The sequence below is a fragment of the Anser brachyrhynchus genome (genome assembly GCF_964034855.1).
Source record: "Anser brachyrhynchus genome assembly, chromosome: 1".
NCBI lineage: Eukaryota > Metazoa > Chordata > Aves > Anseriformes > Anatidae > Anser > Anser brachyrhynchus.
Genome location: NC_137694.1, coordinates 121437050 through 121460292, shown reverse-complemented (window position 1 = coordinate 121460292; position 23243 = coordinate 121437050). Strand labels below are relative to the sequence as shown.

The following is a 23243-nucleotide window of genomic DNA, read 5'->3' as shown; positions in this document are numbered from 1 at the left end:
CACCATCACACGTACCGGGTGAGGAGGGTTATCTTTCCACTCAGAAGGGTTGAAACACGGGCTCCGACCTGGCAAGAAGGTACCAGGGTGAGCAGCACAGATGCCCTGAAGATGGCAGGGCCCTGCTCAGAGGGACCCATGCTGGGGCCATCCGCACCCGCATCCCTCTCAGCCGCTGGCAACAGCAGCGAGCGCCGGAGGAGAGGCTGAAAGGAGGCTGCTGTCACAGCTGGTTGAGCCCCGGCTGACAGAAAAGCCCCGGGGCCACTGGCAGTCGGGCATAAATTAGAGCAGTGGTGGAGCTGCTTTCGTTTATCCGCGGGCACCGGTCCAGCCCCAGCTGCTTCACCAGCGGAGGAAGGTCTCACAGCAGCCCGTCCCGCCTCGCCTGCCTGGCTGCTTCCTGACTCAGCCTTCCCCTCCCTGGGCTGAAACGGGTCCAGCTGTCTTACAGTAGCAAACCACGAACTGGTAGGGCCGGTATCCCGTTGGTTTTGGGGAGGCTGCAGCATCTAACCTCTCAGTCTCAGATGGAGGGGACATCTCACGTAAGGCACCGTCATTCCTCGGTGTGAATTCAGTGAGGGAGCTATGGAAACTGTCCACGCAGCTATGGAAAAAGGTGCTTTGTAATTCTTTTTCAAGCCTCGGGTCTGGGAGCTGAGCCTTGCGTGCCCTCTGAATCGCTGCGAGCAGCTGTGCTGCAACGCACATTAAGAAAGAATGCAACGGCTTAAAAAAAAAAAAAAAAAAGCTGAAGAAAAAGCTGTCATACCAGCTAATCCCTCTCAACCCCAGAGAAAGCCTGCACTGGGGTCTCACGTGGCTGCTCCCTCAATGGCCCTGGGCCCACCGCCCCATGCCCGCAGCTCAGTGGCCACACTCGGGGGCGCCCGGCCAAGGCACCAGGCAGCTGCCATGCACCATCCCCGCTCCCTCTGCTAGGGGATTTTCTCACGTGCCGGCCCAAGCCCGAGTCCAAATTACCCCTGTGTGGTCCCAGGGCAGGACCTCAGCGCTCAGCGTGCGGCCGTGAACGCAAAGCACGCCGAGCACCGCCTTCCGAGGGCAGCCAAAAGCCGCGGCAGGAGAGCGGTGCCTGCCCTGCAGCAGCACGCCAGGGCTCTCCCCAGGCCACCGTATGCCGGGGCAGCTCTTCTGACTGCTCCTAGCTGCGGGCAAAGCTCAGGCACAAGTAATAGAGCAGCACGTCTGGCTGGCAGCACACGCCGTACCCATCCCGAGCAGCGGCTGGGAGGGAAATGGAGCACCTTCCCCTTCCCTGCTGTCACCGGGATTCAGCGAGAGCCACGCGGGGATTTGTAGCGGAGCCTTTGCATGCAGCGCTGTTGCACACTGCAGGCAGGAGCACAGCACACGCTGACACAGATGAAATAATTCCCCAAAAGCCGAGGCTTTGCAGTACAAAACAGATTCCCCGCACGCCCCCGAAACGTTACCGCCTCTTCAGTGAATGTGGAAGCCTTGCTGATTTCTCTGTTTAAAGGCATTTCTAATGCTTCCCTCTGATCTAGTTTTCTCTCCTGTAATCAGCGAGAGTGAGACCTTGGTTTTTTTCTGGAAATCCAATCAGAGGCATCTCTGCATCTTCAAATACTCCATTAGACGTGGAAGTCCTCCCTGCCCGCTTACACCAAACAATGGTCACTGGGGAGCGATTCCTTACAAAAGCGTTGGCAGCACCTAGCAGAAGGAAAGTCTTTTTATTTTGGCCGGAGCTTTGAAACACTGCGATAACATCAGCAGCACATTAAGGCCAGAGCGTTCCTTTCCTCGATTTTCAGTACTCATCCCGGTGCTTTTGATGAACAGCCCGACAGAGCCAAGAGGCAGCAGAAACTTCCCCACAGGAGGGTGGCACCGGGCGCGGGGGCTCGGGAAAGCAGCCCTGCGGGCTCGAGGAGCCAGGATCCCCCTGCAGCAGCGGGTGGAAAAGGTGCCCGGCAGCAGCCACGGCCTCCCCAGCAGTGCTCTTCACGCAGCCAGCATCAGTAGGGCTGGGCACAGCTAGCACCGGCACTGAAGAGAAACAAGAGGCTATTAAACCGCTAGCAGAGCCCGTGGGGAAAGAGCCTTGCCGGTTCAAGATACACAGAGGGATTTTAAAACCCAGGCTTAGGGATAAAAAGCAAAAAGAGGTTGCCAGGAGGCAGTGCCTTTCAAGAAACCTGCAATGGAGTGACCACCTGAGGTTAATCCGGGCAGAGTGGGTGGCAGGCATAAGGAATTACTTGATTGCAGAGGACGGACCAGCTGAATAAGGGATTTATTTGTGAGAAGGGCAGAAAAGGAGGGTTAGGGGAGCAAGCAACTTGGTGGCGAGCCTTTTCACAGTGAGTGACTCACCGCAGTTTCTAATGAGCAGAGGGGGACTCAAGCTGACTGCCTTTTTAAAGCCATTTTGATAACGCCGGCCGCGATGCAATCAGCTATTTGTTTGCGCCTACTGGCAGGGACAGCAAGTCGCTAGCCAGCGTAATCCTCCGGCGCTGTCAGCTCATTCAGAGGTGTCAGCCCCAGCATCTAAAAAGGCCCGGACCGCGTCCCAGCAGCCAGCTATTTAAATGCCTCGCGCTCTTTTGTGCTCTTTCTCTCCTTCTGCCCTCTCTTCACCCCATTCTTCCCCCCCCCCGGGCTGGGGAGGGGGGGGCGGCTGCTTGCCCGTCGCCCGCAGCCGGGGATCCCCGGGTGACCTTCGCATCGCCTCGCTGCCAGTTCACTGAGCTGCCCTTCCCGATCAGCATCACCGCCAGCCAGCGCGCTCCAACGCCGGCAGATTAGTTATGGGGGGGCAGAGCGCCGGGGGGTTGCTGGCAGGGGGGGCTGACCCCCCCCCCCGGATATTTTAGGAGGCTTGCCCACTCATTTGCAGTGACGGGGACGTGTGGGAATGCCTGCTTCTCTGGTAATTTTGACGAGAGCAGAGTCTTTCTTAAAATAGCACGAAAGCACCGCAGCGCAATTAAGCGCGGCCCAGAGAGCAGCCCTGAGCTCGCCGCCCCAGCCAAGCGCTCTCGGCCAGGAACGCGGCGAGCCTTTAAAGCAGCACGTTCACAGACCAACGCCGCTTCCCTCCCGGCTTTTTGGGGAGCTTCAGTTGCTCCTCCGACGCTGAATCATCCTTTTTCCATAGGTACTCCAGATCACTCGCAACCTCGACAATCCCACGGCCCCGTCTGGTGTCCCAGCACACCAGAGCCGTCACTGTCACCCTCTGTGCACGCAGCCCCGTGTCACCGGGAGCTGCTGGTGGGACAAGAGAGTCCGGGCCAAACCCCTGCGAGCACAGGGACATCGTCTGCCTCTCCCTCAGGGCCACAGATGACAAGGCTGCTTGTGCTTTGCCAGAAGCCCTGATGCTGGATCGCCTCAGAGTGGGTGGACGCTGGGAGTGACAGTAGACTTTTTATTAGATGCTTTTATTAATTATTATTTATATTGCTGTCACTTCTTCTCCCAGGAGTTTCTGCAGCCTCGCCTTTGGGTACGAGCCATCTCTGGCAGACATCTCACAGGAGACGGGGGTCTTTGCGTGATAAGGGGCACGCTCCATTTTCTTCCCTGAATTTGCTGCCCATATTCCATGCTGCAAAACAGAAAGTCAATTGCTTGTGTGCCTCGCAGCTCCAAATCTGCTAAAGGCATGCAAAATATACCGTGCCTTTACGTGTATATTGGAATATATAGTGTCCAATCTGCCTGGAGACACAGATACATCCACGCATATTTGATCTCCGTACAGAATTGCCCACATGTCCCCCTCTGGCTCCAGCTGTCTGACAGCTCCTGTTATACCCCGTCCTCATCCCTCTGTGAGAAGGGTGGCTCCAGAATGACCCGCTGAGCGCTGCCATCTCGGGGCAAGGCGACTGCATCTGCCCTGCAGGCTCGAGGAAGGGTGGCAGGCAGGACATCAGTGGCCTGGGCAATTTGTGCTGTTAAAGGCAGCTTTGCCTGGCTGCTGATGCCAAAAGCTCTGTCTAAAAAGTTGGTTTGGATTCAGTGCCGCTCAACCCCATCTGCAGCCCGGGAGAAAAGCGCAGCTGATGCTGAGCTGGGCGAGGGACCCCGCGGGGGGAATTGCCAACGTCACCGAGCTCCCGCCACGTGGATATAAATAAGCCTTCCCGACAGCTGCTGGGTCCCCACCATTTTTCCCTGCGTGAACTTTGGTCGCTGTTAACATCCCGGATGACTGGAGGTCTAGCTGGAAGGGAGCAGACGCTCCGCAAGCGGTACCAGAAGCCCCTCGCCCTCCCATCACAGGCGGCGTGCACCTCCCAGGGACACTGCCTGCACGTGAGCCGGCTGACAGCAAGGGTTTGGACGAGGGGCAGACGTCCCCCTCCTGAAAAAATACGCCCTGCCACCAACTCTCATTAACAACGTCCCGCTCCTGTGGTTATTTTTAAAATGAGGCGGAAAAAACAGGCTGAAGTTACGTGTTTATCCATACAGCTGTGGAGAATAACATCATAAAAATAACAAGCAAGCTTGTTCCTCTGGTCGTGCCTCCCTCCCTCTCAGTGAAAGATCCTCACTTCAAAGGGAAAATGTGAGCCCCCCCTCCCCCCATTCTGCATTATTTTTTCCCCTGAAAATGTTTTTCCTCCGCGTTTCCAAAGCATTGCCCAATTAATTACTTCTAGACAGCATCTCGCAGCACGGCTGAGCAATAACGAACAGATCCTTGTGGCTCACAAGCTGGTGGCTTAAAAAAAATGACTTTTAATCAGCCGAATGAGCACAGGGGCAAAGCCTATTGAACTCGAGCGTAGCAGAGAGCCCAGAGCAGCACCAGGAGCAGAGCGTGGCTGCTCGGTGCTCGGTCTGGCCAGCGGCAGGAGCCTTCTCCCGGGCAGATCCCTGGAAGAGAATCATCAGGGGGCCACCTCGTGCACGCCGCTGCCGATCCCAGGCTGCTCATCAGGCAGTGAAATGGTTTGTGAAATGTTACGGCTCCGTCCCTCTCCTGCTCGCTCCCTTTTAAAGCCCCGTTTTTCAACCTGAGTGACTCCGATGAAAGCAGTCGGCACATGCTCCCCCTCCTCCACCAGCGCAAGGAAAGGTGCAGCAAAACTTCAGCTCTACCGACAAAAACCACGAAGCAGAAGTTGTGCTTGCCCTCCAGTGTCCCTGCTGCTTTCTCATTACAAACATTTTGGGACCAGCACTATCTTTTTACTCTCTGTACAGCATTAAAGCACAGAGATCATCAGCATGCTTGCAATTTGCTCCCACAGCCTGGGTAACATAGGAGTAATAACAATTCCCACTCCATTTTCTGGTCCTGTTCCTAAACAGGATGGATGGAGACTTTTGTGAAGCGCACAGCTCTTTGTTCCTAGGTTCCCTTGAGGTCTCAGACATTAAGATCCTTCAACATCTCCTTGCTACACACTTCAAGCGCTTTTTCTCCTAGCCAGAACCTGCCATCAGGAACCACATCCTGCCTCTGTATGCCTCTCTCTCTCGCTACAGAGCTTTGTTTAAATATATATATATGTATACTTAACTGTGTACAGTTAAGGCCCAATCTGCTAATATTCTGGCAGTTAGCAACATGCCTCTCACACAGAAAATGCCTCAAAGCGCTGTGCAATTTTACTTACAGATTGCATCTTCCTTAATCTGATCAGTGAAATAATATTTACCATACTGGGTTCGTAGGAATCCTGTACTTGGAGTGAACGCTGGGAAATCTTTAGCAAAGACATCGTGCTGCCTTGCTAAAATTTCAAAACTCTGCAAGCGTCGACCTGTGTGTGGGTTGAAGATGACCGGCTCGTGAAGACGCTGTTACGTTTTCCTCCTCTCAAAATTTCAGTAAACTTTGCTGGCAGCTTCAGAAAAAAAAATGCAGCTGGCTCCTCCGATCACCAGTGAATCACCTGGCCCACACATCAAGCATTGCCTCCTCCGGGGTGGAATGCAGCATGAGACGTTATGCAAAATTAATTAGCGTTGCACAGGTTGATTAAAAGCACTTCCTAGGGCAACAGGCTGTTTCTGCCTCTCCTTTTTTAATTATTTTTATTTTTTAACAGAAAAGGAAAGGAAGAGAAGGGATGAGATTCCCCCATAACTGATGACTACAGAGCAAACCTGTGACTTCGGTGAGAGGTTCGTACCAGCTGCTGTTAAAGTTAATCTCCACCCGAGAAATGATAGCTCTCCCGAAAGCCATAGCCATTTCACTCCAAGAGCTTGCTGTGATCTCTCCCGTGTTTCTTGCGCTAGCTGGGCACGACAATACCAAGCCTTGGACCTCCAGTTTGAGAAATTGCTTGTATTGTCTGCAAGTGTCACAATCACATTATCATCCATAATTGGCAGTGTACGGAGGAACTTCTTGGGGCCCTGCTAGCTCGCCACGGTCTGTCCCTTCTGCTTTGACCATGCTTGATGCAATACAGGGAGTACAAATGTGGCTTGATTGGATTAAGGCCTTTATTTCTGTGAGGTCTGCTACTATTCACAGAGGTTTAATTAAATTTGTGACCTCCAAGTGGTCAGGGAATGTGTGTCAAGTCAGACACATAGGAAAACTGATTCACGCTGCAAAAGCTTTGGAGGTGGACAATGCCATTTGAATCTTTCATGACACTGATACCAAGAGAAGGGCCGCGGCAGCATCAAGTGGTGCGGTTCTACTGAGCCTCTGGGCTCGAGCTGGGAAGGTGCAGGAGCCCAAGTGAAGGCCAGAGCTTCTCTTTTTATCCCCACCTGATCTTTACTGCTTAGTTGGTCCAGTTACACCAGGGCAGTGAAACTGAGAGACTGCATCTGTGGCAGAGCCCGTGGAGCAACAGCACCGGAGGGCTTGGTGCTGCCTCTCCCTTCTCTCACACCCCAACCCACAGACGCTGGCAACTCCCTTCCTTAGAGCAATCCCTTCCTTTATCCACTCCCCTCTCGGTCTCCTGCTTGCCCCACACACAGCAGCTCTGCCCTGCTCCAGCACTTGGTGGAGAGAAAGCCATGCATGGACCCCTCCACGCAGATAAGGCCCCTCCATGCAGATAAAGTCTCCCTGTTGTTGGAGAGAGGGGCAGGAAACACAGCAGCACAGCAGATCCTGCAGTGGAGACATGCCAAGTGAGGCACGAGATGAGTCTTGTGGACTTCGTGGCCTCGGCACCTAGTAATTTTGGCAGCGCTGGGTAGGGGAGACTTTTCAGATTGTAATGCTGCCTTGGTCTAATTGCATTGACAAATGCAATTTGTCAATGAAAAAAATTGCTACTTCAAACACTGTGGGAACACTGGTGTGAGTTTGCCAGTACTTTCCAGCCCACTACTTTGGAAAATGGGTATGTAGTCCCCGTATCACCACTGGAAGGAACCTCTTTGTCTGGTTTTCCAGGGAGCTGGTGGGCCCTCTGTTGTTGCTCATGGCAGCCTGGAAGGCACTTTTCCAGAAACATGGATTTCACTGAAAGCAGAGACAGAACAGGGATGTTGCCTCCAGGGAGACGGCAAGAAGCCTCTCCTTTCTGAGAAAACATCTCTTTGAATGCGAGAGAGGAGAGAAAGCAGATGTGTCTCAGGGATGAAGGGAGGGAGACGGTACCTCAGCATGTCTTTAGCCGAAAAGGATAGACGAGTTGTAGGCAGAGGTAGTATCTTTCATTAAACAAAGCAGTGCAGCTGGGAAAACAGCACGGCTTTTGGGAATGCAAGCCCTTCGTCAGGTCTGAAATAGAAGCAACAATCTCTCCGAGGTAAATACGGGTAAAGACAGTTGGGTTTATGCTAATCCATTGGTTGATATGAGAGAAATGATAGCTGGTATCTGCAGAGCAGGGGGGGAGTGATAGGAAGAGGCAAATATTATCAAGGCAGTGGTGCTCAGTCTGAAAGGAACAATGGGGCTACATCCTGCCCCCAAGCCAGAGACGAGCCGGGGGCACTGGGTGGTCTGCAATCCAAAGTAATGAGAGGCATTTATGCTGTGTCAGACGGGGACCAAGTGAGGAGGAGAAGACCTGCACCACCACACAACAGCAAATCAGTTAGCACCAGGACGTAGTCACAGCACGGAGGGTAAAGGTGGAAGCAGAGGGACATCTGACATGAAAGAGGGGCGCCGTGATGGTGGAGGAGGGAAGCAGAAGATGAGGAAGCAGAAGAACGGAGCTGGGGAAGACAAGGAATGACTGATAAAAGCACAACGGTGGGGGATGAGAGAAGACACACAGAGGGAGTTGTAAACAGTTGACAGATTGGGAAGCACTCTGTAGGTGTTGAAAGGAAATTATAGAAAAGAGGACACACTTTTCTAGGAGGGAGGGAAAGACACTGCAGCTAAAAGAGAGCTCATAAATACTGCAAGGAGTGAGGGGAAGACACCTAAGCAAGGATCCCACCAAAACAAGGCTCCTGTCCTATCTGCCAGTCAGGTGTTTCCTCTAACAAAACTGGTTCAGGGATCCAGAAGGAGCAGGTCAACCACCTATAACAAGCAAGAAACATTTAAAATGCCATAAAAAAAAATAGTTAAAAATGAAAGGCAAGAGAAGCCTGAAAAGGAGCCCAGAGAGGCTCCGACTGAAGTATTTCCAAATGCAGGAGGATTGGACCATCAAGAGGGCTTCTTTTCCAAATGTAAATAAATATGATGAAAATACACACATCCTGCAAAACAGCAAAGGATACTGTACGGTTTCAAAACAGTGTCTTATATCTGCAGGCAGCCCCTCTGCATATTTCTTTTTCCGTTGCTTCAAACTGCTACGGAATTGCAGACACACAACTTGGACAAATGTCATCTTATTAGAAGACATTCAGGATGTGTGTCTGTCATTTAGGATGAATTAAAATCTTGGAGATGAAATTGCCTGCTATCCTGAGGCACACACTGAGGTATATCTCAGCTTATTTTTACTCTGGTGGTATATGCTGGAGACATTGTCTTGTTCAGAGTGTCAAAAAAATCAGTCTTAACTTTGGCAAAATTGTAAAATAGCAATAATTTGTGTATTTGTTGTAACATGCATGCTTCTTCTCAAGCTTTGGCTTTGTGTCCTTATTGGGTTGGAGTTTTTTTTAACTATGACCCTAAATCTTACTGTCCTTACCCCTTAAATACAATAATCATACTTAATGTGGAGAAGGACACTCAGCAAATGGTCCTAGAGCTTTAAGATTTCTCTTCAAGGGCGTTATCAATAGTCTCTTGGCGAAAGAGCTCATGGCTTTCCTTCTGTCTGATGGTGCCCAAGTGACTCTGTAGTTTAAGCAAATAGCTTAGCAAATGTATTTCTAAGCAATCATCCTCTACACCATTCTCTGCGCACCAATGCCAGAGAAATACAATAAGTGCCCCACTGCTCAAAGGATCCAATATATCCTCTTCTGTCCTCCAAAGCCTGCAGTTTGTAGTAAATGGCCAGTGCTATCAACTCAGTACCTGCCCTTGTCCCCTCTACGCATTGCTGAGGTCTTCACAAGGAAGCTTGTAGGACAGTGGTCAAGGTTTGGAAAAAAGCATGTTTGCATATATCAGGCACCCAGCACCGCCTGCTCAATTTAATCATTTCCCCAACTTATGGCAATCAGATAGTGAGCCCTATAGTCCACCTTAGCAGCCACCATGGCTTTGGGTCACAAAAAGAAGGGCCATGATCATGCTTGGTCCTCTGATAGCATCCTGCCCAATTCACAGAGCTTCTCACCTGGGCCACCTGTGATCTTGGTCCGTTGCATCCCATGGGTACAGGCAAAACTCACTGCCATATCAAGATAATTCAGCCAACAGCCACCATCTCCTGGGGCCATCTGTGTTGAACCTGCAGATCTTCCTCACTACATAAGGGGCCGGCTGGCCATCAGCCTGTTTGCCAGCTGGGCCTCCGCATAGCTACCCCACTTCAGCAGCAGATGGCTGGATCCACAGCACGTGTGGTAGCTGCCAGCACCTTCCCCGCGAGCAGGATAAGATCAGATGGACTCACGTGCTGCCCTTCCTGGCGCTGATTCCCAATGGACGCTTCAAGGTCAGGGATGGCTGAACAGAAGTCATCCCTGCTTGGGGCCATGAGGGTGACTGTCTTCCAAGCTGGTTGTTGTGGTCTTTCCTTTTCCAGCATCCCTGTCTCAGGAGCCCTCCCCTGCCAAAAAGCAGAGTCTGTGTTGCAGGAGCAAGCACAAGAAGGTACTGGAGTATCTCATGATGAAACCAACCCTCTCTTCTTGCCAGTGCCTTCCACATACTGCTCTTGTCACTGACTTTTACTGAGATATACCCTTTTGCCTGTCTGAGAAGCCTGCGTGTCCAGGTGCACAGGAAATTGCCTGGTCCCCAGTCAGTTCCTTCTCTCTGCACTGGACAATCTGAGCAGATCCTGGGGAATGCTCCACATGGTTTGGGACATGGTGGTTCGAGTTCATCTTCCATGCTGGCTGAACTCAAATGCAGAATTAAATCCATAGTAATTCATTGTTTCTACTTCTTGTTACAGCCAGTGGCACTGGCAAAGGAGACCTCGTTGCTGGCTGCATTTCTTTTACACTTTTTACAGGTTTCTGCAGCCAGCAATGGCTTTAAGAGAGGGTTTCTCCAACCTGTGAATGCCCTTTTTGAACTGTCATATCTCCCATTTCACAGAGTCTGGCAACCAGTCCCCGTATGAAACCACAATATATCCTTTTCCCTTGTTCAGGGGGACTTGTTCTTTAATATATCCTGTCATGAAAATCTGCATGGTGACAGAGATGAAAGGGTCATCATGCCAGAGTGTGAGTCACCTCAGGTTGCTGACATTACAGGATTATAATCCTGTCGTGTAATCTATTCACCTGTGTCACTCCAACTATTTGACTTAGGGTGTGTGAGTCTGCGGGACAGATCCTGGCTGCAGTATCATTGTGTATGAGGCTTGTAGCCACGTGGTTTTTCATCATTGTTGCTGGATAACATTAAGATGGGTGTTAAGACATTGCTTATCTGAGGTTTTTGAAGGCAAATATGGCCTTCAGCAAGGAGAGGGCTCCCTGTGGCTGTCCTATGCTGTGTAACATGGTGGAGAAGGGTGACCTCTCCCTCAGTGCCTTTCTCATGTGACCTACCCAAAAGGAGGAAAACAGTTCTCCCCAATGGCCTACTTTAATGACTTTCTTTTTCTGTTTTTGTTTCTGAGAAAGTTGGGAGGTTTAATTTTTCTTAACAATCAGCTGAAGTCTGAGGCCTTCAGTCGGTGCTTACTAAATCTTGCCGAACTTAAAGGGCCTCGCCTGACTAAAACCAAAATAAAAACTGATTAGAGTCTTTAAGATTTACATTATTTTCCCTAATTGTCCTATGATTGTGTGTGTCATTTCCCCTTTGATGTATTTTCCGCCTGTTGGGTGTTGCAGTACCTTCCACGTTCTTCTTACAACGCGTCCAAGCCAAGGAGCCCAAGCAAAGGCCTACGCCTAATGTTGGTCACTCTCAACTGCTTTTGAGGCCTCTCACATGGCTTGTGGCTAAAGTCTTGAGCATGGAAATATGGAGGTTAGCCAGAGACGTGGTGACCCAACTTCATCACCCCCTGCGAGGCCAGCGGCCTTGAGCTGGGCAGGCACTGGCAGGACATTGTGTTAGCAGCGCTCCCCTTCACACCGGCTGGTGCTGTGCGGGCTGGGCCTGGCAGGGCCAGCTCCTGTAGAGGGAGAATGCTGAAAGGGGAACAGTATTTCCCTCTATCAGCTGTCCCTTATCCTCATGAAATCTGCCACGTGCCTAGTTGTCTGTGGTGTGGCAGATGCTCCTCAGCTGGGAGGTGCGGTGTTGTACCCCAGCATGACTGACAGCAGTCCCGGGGCCCTGACTGCTGATGAATACCAGCAATGCCCCGCATGTAACGAGGACTTTACCTCTTCCCAGCTTGGAGAAGAGGAGGCCTGTGAGCAGCACCATCGCTTATAAGTAACTGCACCTTTCAACTTCAATGACACGTTGCATCCATCCTTAAGCTCTTCCAAAAACTCCCTCCTGGGACTTTGCTTTCCTCGTAACTTGGTGTGACATGCATCGGCAAGGAGGCAGAGGAGGGTCTCCCTCAGCATCCGCTATGCCTCCTGTAAATGAAACGACTGGAGTGGGGGCAAGGAGGGGGTTGTGGCAGAGAAAATAAATCACACCCTGTGTGTACGATGCCAACGAGGCTCCGGAGCGGTTCTATGGGCCTTCGCTAAGGGGAATTCATATCCTCCATCGTTCAGGGACATGCTGTCAAACAGCGTTGCTTGGCTTGTGCCTCATCCATCGGCCTCGCGTATTTCCCAGGCCACCCCACTCCAATCTGCTTTCACAAAATGGTTTTTCCCTTTTGGGGAGGGGAGGAAAAAAGCAGAAAAGCAGACCCAGGAAGCACATTGGAAAGCCCACCCGAGGGCTGCGGGAGGAGGGCAGGCAGCAGGTGAGCAGGAAGGACTGGGGGCAGGCTGAGCACACCAAGGGCTTTCACAACACAGGAATTCAGTGTCTTCCCCCCTTGCACCCTCGTCTCAATTTAGCATGTATTCTCCTATGGTGTCGTAATTACTAGGATTACCAAATGAATCTTTTGCTTCTGTACACACCGGGCATTCAGCGGAGCTCTAATAGTTGTCATTAAGTTTTCAGGGAGGTGGGAGAAGATAGATTGAATTCATGCACTCCAGCGCTGCGCAGAGCCCATTGATGGCTGCTGAGTAATGATTTTTTTCTAATTGGTGGAGAGCAGCGGCCCTAATGGATGGAGCCTCTCTGTGCATTTACACTGTCTCCTCAATCAATAACCCTCGCTGCGCCTGGCACGGAGGAGTTCCTGAAAGCCCCTTTGCAATAATGGATTGCTGGAGGTTACACAAACCGCTGCCTGCCGCTGAGTCAGCCCTCCGCCAGGCACCTCACGCGGGACAGGCACAACGGGCAGGGATGTCCTGCGGCCCCCGGCACCCCGCAGGCAGTGCGAAAGGGTTTTGCTGCCTGCAGAGCCCGTGCAGGCTTGCAGGAGTGGGGACAGCTGGGAGGCTTTTTATTGGCTTTGCCTCGGGAAGTTTGGCTTTTTACGAGGAGGCTTTGTGGTTTTGTTCCCTCTCATCTTCTTAAAGAAAAACCCACAGGCCAGATCTTGAGTCTTTACTGAGGCCAAAATCATTGAGAGATCAGGCCACACGTCCCAGGCTGTGCAGAGCATGAGTCCAGCTGAGGGAGAGCAAGCTTTGACCCTCTTAAGCCATCATCCTGCACCGCACGTGCGCGGGCTGCTTGTATCTGAGCCTTCAGCATCCCCGTTTTCTGCTTTCCTCTCTGATGGATGATAAGCAAGTAACAGGCGCAAGGAGGCTCTTGAAATTCAGCCTCACCAGTGCATTTTCAAGAAGCAGACAGGTCTGACAGGTCAGGGGGAGACATGATAAAAGGGACGTCATAAGGTATCTAAAAAGGGAGGCTTCAACAGTGTGCCAGCCCAGCTTACCCTTCCCCCCCAAAGAAGAGCCTTTTACTGATAAAAAAAAAAAAATGAAAGGGATTTCCATGGTTTGCTGAGATGTACAAACGACCAGGACTTGGCTTCTTCACTGTTACTCTGTTTCTGGGAGGACCACGTCCTCACAGAGTGACATCCTCACTTCAGAGTGACAGCACATTTTCACCGTAAACTTCAAGCCCCCCAGAAAGGTTCCCCTAGCTGGGACCTTTTAGAAGTGAAACTGCCTCAGATATGTGGTCTGGATCCCAAAAACTCACAGTTACACCCTGTACCGTGTCTGCTCTTCTTGATTTGTTATCAAGGCTTTTAAGCTTCATTGCTTGCCTGAGCTTTACCCAGCTACACATCCCAGGCCATAGCCACAGTTTCTGGAAGGGAGGTTCATGTGGGCAGGGGAGGGAGGGCCCCGGGATGGCCCTGCTGGCATGGCTCACTGCTGTCAGTCCTGCTATAAATATGGATGGTTGTGATCTCCTCCGGCACTGAGGCATTTGGCATTTTCAGTTGTCCTCCGCAATGCTGCTTGGGCTCCTCAGAGCTTGTAACGCTCCCTGATCCTTCTCCCTGAGACTGAGCATGAGTTTAAGTTTTGTTCCTGGCTCGCCTTGACTACAAGCTGAAAACACAGAAAGGTACGACACAAGTGTGGGGATCTGGCCTCAAAACTCAAGACCAAGGCTCAGGCCTCGACCCTGGCACGTGGAACGGCTGCATGGGGCTGTGTTGCAGGGAGCATTTAGGTAGCATGATTTGCTGATTCCTCCAGGACAGAGGGCTTAGCACAGAGCAGGTCCCAGCATCCCAGCATCGCTCCTTGGGAACATGGCAGGGGACAGGAGGGCGAGCTGGGTCTCTGCTGTGTCACACACATCCCTGCTCGGCACAGTACCACTGAAAGCATCCCCCAGGATGGAGGTCAGCAGAGGCTATTTCTACACTGTCAGGTACACACCTCAGTTTCAGCTGAAGGTGTGGCAAGTAAGAGGGTTGTAGAAGAAGTATTTTTCTTTGATCTTATGAGGGAATGACTACTGAATTGTTTTAGGAGGTGGAAGTCTGACTCACCCTCACTGTCACTCCTGACTCTTCCTCTGAGTGCAGGGAATGATTTTCTCTCCCTTTTGCAGGGGGGATCAGTCAAACATAAGCCAGTTTCTCTCTGAGCAAGGAATGTCAGAGAGAGGCAGGTGGCTTTGTTCACCTGTTTTTCAGCAGCATCTCTCTCCAAGATGCACAGAGGTCCAGGCTCACAGAAGGTGAAGACTTGGAGGATTTCTGTTGACCGCAGTGTGCCAAAACCCAGAGGGGAATAACCCCCCCCCCATGCTCTGTGAGATCCTCCTGAGATCCTCCTGATCCCTAGTGCCTGAGATCATCCCTGAGATGCCCAGGGTCATCGTGTCACAGGATGAAACATCCTGGTTTAGGGTCCTGGGGCTGCTCTTTGCCTGGGCCAGAAGTAACCCGTGTGTCCTAGGTGACAGAGTGCACACCAGGAGGATAGGGTGGGAGAAAGCACGAGGGAGGCACGGGCAGAGTGCCAGTGGGCAGAAAGGGGATATTAAGAAAGAAAAAGGGGCCAGGGAGGCCCTTCTGTAGGACAGAGGATCTTGGAAAGGAAACTCAAATAACTGTGACCATAGGGCAGAGCTGCAATGGCAGAGATGTGGAGCAGAAGCTCTCAGGGCAGCTGCTAAACTGAGCTCTGCAAAGGGGAAGGCTAGTAAGAAATTACCTAGATTAGGAAAAGCTCCTTAGCTAGCACAGAAGAAGCCAAAGCAATGGCAAAAGATAGCATTCAGGAGCAGGATCTGGCCCAGCTGTTGGCCCTGACTTGCCAGTGCAGATGGTGACAAAGGGGAAGGATCTGCCTCGTTCACTCTTGGTCATAGCTGTGTTAACTCATCAGTGCTGCAGGACTTAAAATAAATAGCTGGATTTTCAGAGCAGGACCATGATTCACCTCTCATCGAACACATCGTGTAAACTAGAGAGGGTCTGGGCCCCATGTCCCGTACCAGCAACATTGATCCTTGTGGTGGGGCTTGCTGATGGTCTCGCAGCACAACTTTGGGGAAATGGAGCACAAGATCAGGGGATCCACAGTGCAGCCCGAAGGAACCCAGCCGTTAACTTACACTGCTGCTGCTTCACAGTCCACTGACTAGCAGGTGGCTCAGATCAATCAAACTGGAGACATTTCCATAAACCGTACTTTCTGCCTAGCTTTTGGAACTGGAAAAAAAACTGTGGACACCATCCATGTGCTCAGGCAAGGGGAACTATGGCAGCCAAGGCAGGAATGTTCGTGCCTCCCTTTTTCTGCCTCTGTTTTCCTGCAGCACACCCTTTCAATGCAAGGAGCTATGTGAGTGCCTGCCTATCTGAGAGGCAAGTCAGCAGCGTGAACCAACGCAAGATGCCCTTTCTTGCTCATGGCGATGAACCTGTATTCTTTGTTTATTCGCAGCCCTCCTTAATCTAGAGGCAGTCATCTTCACCTCGGAAGCATAGCTTGCTCTTTGTTTATAAAAAGCACAACCTCCCCACCTGCATTTGTGATTTCTCCCCTGCCCTGACAGCTCCTCAGGGACTCCAGACCTGTCCTCTGCAAATTCTTTTCCTCACTTAGCTTCTGCTTTAAGAAAGCAATGTCTGCTTTGGACTTTATTATCAGGCAAAACAGGCAAACGAGGATCTTCCCAAACTATCCCTCAGAACAAACCCCCAGTTCACATAATTTCAGCAAAAGAGCTTACAGTGAATGATGTGGGGATACCCATTTCTCTTATGGAAAAAGAAAAGAAAAAAAAAAAAGAAAAGAAAAGAAAAAAGAAAAAAAAAAAAAGAAAGGAGCTGTCTGAAAGAAAATTGCCGTGAAGGAAATGGAGTGGGGCTCAGTTTCTCTGACAATCATGGTGATACAGCTTGCATGAGAATTTATTTCAGTATGCTTCTCCAGCACACACCAGACTCCTGGGGTGTTTCGGATCTCATTTCCTAACTTTCCTGATTGGAACTGTGGCGTGCATTTGCTTGACTTTTTCCTTTTACAGTATCGTTTGGGGTCTTGCTTGGTTTCTCACAGCCTTCCTGCCCTGTGTGCCTCACCTCTTCCCCAGCCCCGCCATAGCCGGGAGAGATAAGGAAATGCTGAGCCTATGCCAATGACCGCGGCTCCAGTGAACTTCAATTCATTTCTGCCCTTCTCCCAGCAGGAAGCACTCCCTTCTGAGAGGCATTATCCCACCCATGGCTATTTACAGCAGTCAAGAGTTCAACTTTTTTTCCCAAAGCATGTTCTGATTATAGTTCAGGGTAAAGGCTCCCCAAGAAAAGCAGAAACATCTCTTCCATACTTTCCAGCTCCAGAAAAAACAGCTGAACTGGTCTCTCAGATGGTCTCCAGAGTCTCCAAGATCACGGAGTTAGTTGTAAAAGGTGCCAAGGGATAAATATGCTGGGGGAGTTTCAGATGCTATCCCTCGACATGCACAGCAGCTCACATGCTGGCCCAAGGACAGCAGCATCCTAGGTTCACAGCTGGCCCGAGGGTCTAGGTGAGGGTCTATTCCCTCTTTCTCCCCACAGCATTTTAATTTGACACAAGAGAGTTTCGTCTTCCAACTGCTGCTTCAGTTCAATCTCTCCTTTCAGGCTTTTTTTCATCTGATTTTGGGACACCACCTGTTTGGAGCAAGAAATCCCTGCATTCGATTACACACCTTGGGGCAGAAGGCCAAAGTGGTGCTTAATAAACTGTCACCTCTGCCAAAAGCAGCAACATTAAATCCTGTGAAATGGGCAATTGCTGCAGCGGAGATAGCTTGAGCTGGTGCGCTGGCAGGACGACAGCCAATTGCCTCTTGGCAACTGCCGAGCCAGGCTCAGGAGCTTACACGTAGCTGCGAGCTCTGGCAGCGAGTCTCGGAGGCACCGCATGCCCAAGCATCCCGAGGGCAGCAAAGTCCCTCACATCAGTGCCTGCCACCCAGCCCGTGAAGTGGCATTGCATCAGCTCCAAGAGCAAGAAGGGAAAGAGAGAGAGATGTTCACTCAAACTGGCAGCTGCCTTTTGTTTCCCGATGGCAGCTGCCAGCAAGAGGCAGGCAGGGCAAGGGAAAAACACACAAGAGCAACATGCTAGATGCAAAGCATATTACACGCTAGATTTAAAATAAAATAGCGTGCATGAGGGGTAAATATTCAGCATAACGCATGGCGACTCAGCCCCACCACTCTGCTTCCAGTTCCTAGGAGCTGTGGCGCTGGGCTGCGCTGGCTGTCCTGGAAGAAAATTTTATAGGACGCGAGTGCCTGAACATTGGCTTTCTTCATCCGCTTGAGGCAGGTGAAAGAAGAAATATCACTTTGGTGGAGAAGGGTGGTCTGTGGCTGATCCTGTACAGTGGGCTCGTTGTTTCTCTCTCTCTTCTGACAGCCTGCTTGCTTCCTTTTCTCGCGGGAGTGCCTTTCAGTCAGTTTAATGCTTTTGGCAGGGCAGCGGCTCTGGAGCCCGATCCCCTCCCTCAGCAGAAGCGGTGCTGGCAGCAGTGCAGCACATCCCTCTCCTCCTCCACATCACCCCCAGCCAGCAACCCCAGCACCACCGCCAGCCATGGCGGAAGCCCTTTGCCAGGGCAGAATCCACTCTGCAATTGCTGCCAGGGCATAGTTAATCCTGGACAGGGTCCGTATCTGACATCCCTGTACCTTCGCCTCCCCACCCATCCCAACGCCTTTCCTCACAGAGGCATGTCGGTGAGGGTGGTCACACCTTCCCCACTCTGTTCGTGAGCACAGGTTTGGGCAACGTGGTAAATTCGGCTCTGCGCTCCCTGGTACCAAAATGCTTTGGCCACATGGCGCTCACTCTGCTGGTTGGAACTTGTTTTAATGGCTCTGACAGGCCAACTTTGTACCAGCAGCTTCTTCTGCCAGATCAGATATTGCTTACCCACCCCACTTTAACTTCATGCCATGTTCAATATCGTCTCCCTGCACCGAGCTCACTTCATGCCAGATCAGGTATCGTCCGTCTTCTCCCAGCCACAAAGCACAAAGCTGGCACACGTTCCCCACCGAGCGCCCCGGCTAATCCACCAGAAACACGATCACACACCTGCACCTGCTCCAGGCTGCAAGGCTCTGCTGCTCCTCACCAGGCAGCACCGGGCACCCCAGCACCACAGGAGCTGGCACCCAGGTGCCCCAGCACTGGCCAGGGCAGTGGCAGTGCCTGGAGGCTGTAAAAAATAAAAATAAAACAAATAAAAGAAACAGGTTACCGTGTTTTTCCTGCTGCCTCCACCTGCCAGAGCTAACTAAAATTAGTCAAGCCACGCGAAGAAAACGCCTTTCCTTCATTTACTTGTTCTGATCGGGGAGTGTAAACACACCTGAAGTGGGTCTGAGCTCTTTCTCAATGCAAGGAAATGTTTCAGAGGGATGAATCCAAGGAACCTGGATTATTTTGAATGTGTACGAGAGAAAGAAACATATTGTGTGAAAGCGAAGTGACACTGAATGTGGCCATGGAGACAAAATGTGGGTTTTTTTTCAGCTCCTGCATGCAAGAGCAGCATTTCTCAAAGACAGCTTTTTTTCTATTTCACCATCTTTCTGTTTATTTTAAGTGAAGCCCTTTTTTATCTCTCTTTTTTTTTTTTTTTTTAGGTTTAATCTTTGTATAGAACATACTCCGTGACCCTGACAGAGGAAAAGAAGCAAAGTCCTACATCTATGAATGTGTTTAGAGACACCAAATGATCAAAGTCAACCCTGTGTGAGCAGCAGCTGAGTTACCCCTATTATCTTGCGCTCCCGGGTTTGACAGACCGCATCACTCAGTGTGTTGATGGATCAGTATTTGGTGCACGATGAATATTCACGGTGCATACTAAATTAACCAGGTGAGAACACACAGGTTTGTTTTGCATGTTAACTCTGTGTTAACGCTGCCCCTAAGTGGTTAAGTTGGTTTATTGCAAGTTAATTAGCCCTCATTTCAGGCAGTTATTTATTTATATGTCAAAGGCTGTCATGTTTTTCCTCTTTCAGCTTCGTGAGTAGGCCTCGCGTCTCTTTCTAGTTTGTGTTTGCATCCTGCTCTGTGTGGGTTTCACACAACCGCAACATTTACAGTCAACTCGGCTTGGAAAATATGCATACAGGGAAACATGGATGCCTACTACATGTTTATTGCTCGATCCAAGAGAGGCTGTGATCCTGTTAGCAGGCTCCTCTCCCCCAGCTCGTTTTAATTAGCATTTCAAGGGATGCTCGGTACAGCAAGCTGGTGAAGTCTGAAGTTCTGACGGGCTGCTTTTTGCCTCTTTGCTCCTGAATTAATGGGGTACTTCGCAACTGTTCAGCGCCTGGGCACTGCCTGCCCTTTTCCAAGGTGTGTTGATGTTTCTCCTCGTGCTCCCATCCTCCTGGGTGGATCACTGCGGCATGCCGAGATCACACCTTCCCCTCCCAGGGCAGCTGCTGGAGGACAGGTAGCTGTGGGCACACCACCTAGCGCTGCCCGGGCTTCCCTTCTTCTCCCTGTGTGCCCACAGGGGAGGCAGATGAGGAAGAGGGGTGGCCATGTGCAGCTCGCTGTCTCTAAAGGGCTTTGTGACGAAACTGTGAACCAAATGGCTGCGGAGTTTGCCAACATGCTGGGCCTTCGAGGTGCCGTTTGAAATCACCCACCATCCTTGCTTTAGCTGCTTCTGGGCTGCGGCTGCCCTTTCAGGGACTGAACTGCCCCACGGAGAGTATTAATTACGTGGCCACCATGGCCCTCCAAAGTCCAAAGAGGTGACTTCTTCAGCTCCTCATTTAATAGAGTTGAGTCCCACAGATCAAAGCAGATTTTCATTTTGAAGTGCTTCTGCTCCCTTTGGGATGGTGTGCAGTAGAAATGCACATTGGTGCCGACCCTGCCTCATCCTCCTCAGTGGGGTCAGGGTCCAAACAGGCAGGGAGAGTCCGCGGCAGCAGGCAGAGCGGTGTGGGCACGCTGGGCTTGTACCTCTGGAGACCTGGATTCAAATTCGCAGTCGAGTCTCTAGATGAGCAAAGGAAACCTGGTCAATATCGCCATGCCAGCTTCCTGCGTTGCACCATGCAGCACAGCTATCCATCCCTCCTCAGGGTCTGTCCGCAGCACAGGGGGAGGAAGGTGAGGAAGAGCACTGGCAGCGCAGCTCAGGACACCTGGATATATTGGCAGGCTCTCTCGTGATTAACCCCATGGATTTATCAGCCTCTTGTTTTCACAAGCTCTAAAATTCCTGTCTAAGACACCGCTAAAAATGAAGAGCCGTGAATCTTCAGGAGGGTCTCCAGGCTTCGGCACAGAGCACAGGCGGCTTTTCCTTCATGCCACCGCTGCCCTTCACCTTGAACGAGCGACATTTGTCTCCCATCCCCTTTGCTCATGAGCATGCAGACCGGAGTCCGGGAAGGCGTCTCGCTGCCTCCAGCTCTGTGCATCCATACGTTACCTCCTTGCAACGCATCCAGCGCCAGGGCTCGGAGGGAGATGTCCAGCCCTTGCGAAGCTGGTGCTGGGGGGCTCGGGGGGGTGAGCAGACGTCCTGCCTTCCCCAATGCCCTGCCGAAGCTGCTCAGGGTGGAGCGCGCTGCTCTGCGGAGGAGCGAGGGCTGCCTTCATCCCGGCCTTGCGCAGCACGGTTGGACACGGCGTTAAGGAGTCCAGGCACTGGGATGCGAAATCAGACGCTACGGGCAGTGGGAGATGAGCTCGCTCATCCAAAAAAAGGCTTCAGGAGGGCATCACTGAGGGCACCCCTACAGGATTCCTGCTTCTCTGCTTCCTAAAAGCCTGCCACCACATCTCTGCAGTGCTGTGTTTCTGACTAGGGCTGAGAAAGTCTACATGAAAGCTCAGGGACTACCTTAAATACCCCTAACCAAGCCTTCTTAAAACTCCTATTAAAATACAAACACCGCAGTCAAGACGGCAGGCTGGAGATCTGCCCAGTGGCCAAATAAATCAAAATATTACACTGTTTGCAAGCGCCCATTAAAATCTGACAACTGGCTAGTTCCCAAGGCAGCATGGATTTGAAAGATAGAAACAACGTGACCCTTCCCGCAAAGCAGCCCGGGTTTATTGCCTGCCCTTTCAAAGCAGAGCTCTTAATGCCGTCCTTTTCCCAGGGGCTGTGGAAAGGGGTTGCCAGTGGCCGCGGCTCCCTCACACCCGCAGCCAACACCGCCAGCCCCTGCCAGGGTCCCTCTTGCCCAGAAGTGCGGCTCAAAGCCTCGTGCCAGGATTGAGGCCAGCACAAAACCCAGCCATTTATCTGCATTCGCTGCCTTGGTGACGCCCGCGGGCACTTTCTGTGCTCTTGATCTGTTTTCCTAAATACGTTAATAAATGAAATGAAAGACAGAGAGGCTGGGGAAAAAAAAAAAAAGAAAAAGGAAAAAAAAAGGACAGAGAAAACGAGCAGATTTTGATCTAGTAAGCAATTTAAATCTGGGCTGGCAAGCTGCATTCGTTCATTCATTAATTCAGTCGTGTGCTCAGAAAACCCCAGCAGGACTCCCTTCCAGTGCAAGAACTTCCGACTGTGAAATAAACCCCGCGTAACCAGATTAACTATGAGGTATGTATCAGCCAGGTCTCAGGCATTAATTCAAGTATACTTGCCGTGCGCTGCACATCGCCAAAGCCTGATTTCTGGATCAGGTGTTGCTTGCTAGCAGGCATAAACTCTCCAAAGTTTCCTGTCTTCCGCCTCCGCCTGTATTGCTGCTCCCTGCTCAATAAATAAAAAAATATTATTATATGTGCTGTCAGGGAGTCTTGATTCAACTGTTAATAGCAACATTATCAATACCTTGTCTTTCAGTCTCACATAACTCAAAAGTGCTTGAACGGTTTTGTTCTGGCATTACGAAAATGAATCATTTTTGGGTTGAGCCCAAGCATAGAAAATCTCACCTTAAGACTTCAGCATTCGTAAATTCAGAATATATTTAGCGTGCAAAAACTGATGGGCGAGATAGAAATCTCTGCATAAGCTTAGTGTAGTCTTCCACCTAGCAAGTCTGCGCTATACTGAATCACCAGATGATTACTGTCTGTGTGAATAACTTCAATTATAGCATTATTATGTTATTTATCATTTGACGAATGAAGCAGGACGACAGCCTGTTTGCATCAGGTGCTGTACAAACATTTGGATGTGCTCAGACAAGATCCCGAGGACTATCCATAAAGTCAATGGGACATGAGGGGGAATCTTCAGACAAGGGCCCCTTTCCACGAGCAGGCTGATCTATGACCGCTATAGCAAATGCTGCGGTCTGGCTTACCAACAAACAGCCTCGCCAAACTCCTGATTTTCTCTGCATGCTCCCCTGTGGACCAAGCAAAGGGAAACAAAGTCAGCATTAAGTCTGTTTGTACAGTCAGAGGCTATGAATGCATTTGTTTTAAAAGTGGAGAGTGAGAGGGCTTGGGTTGTTTGGATTTTTTATTTTATCTTTTTTTTTGAAATCTTGATCTGTCCAGGCTTTTAAACCTTTTTTTATGATTATAGCCATCTAAAATATATTTTACGATGCAGTTGAAAGTCATGTAGAGCCTCTACTGCAATTTCAATACTTTATTTCAATTCCAATTCCTCATTTGCTACGGGGAATCTAATGCATGATAATGATAACGCTTCAGTCGTAGACTGAGCTGGGATCATCCCGTTGTTAGTGAGTTGTCCCTTCTCTCCTCATGGA

The 23243-nt window shown here is 50.8% G+C and overlaps 1 long non-coding RNA gene across 1 annotated transcript; it reads right to left on the bottom strand.

Annotated features, from left to right (window-relative positions):
• Nucleotides 1-766: 766 nt before the first annotated feature.
• Nucleotides 767-22553, bottom strand: LOC308195778. The gene is made up of 3 exons (XR_013951847.1): nucleotides 22453-22553; nucleotides 18607-22267; nucleotides 767-3607 (listed from the first exon to the last, which is right to left on the bottom strand). It is a non-coding gene; the product is annotated as an uncharacterized lncRNA (long non-coding RNA).
• Between the last annotated feature and the right edge of the window lie 690 nt (nucleotides 22554-23243).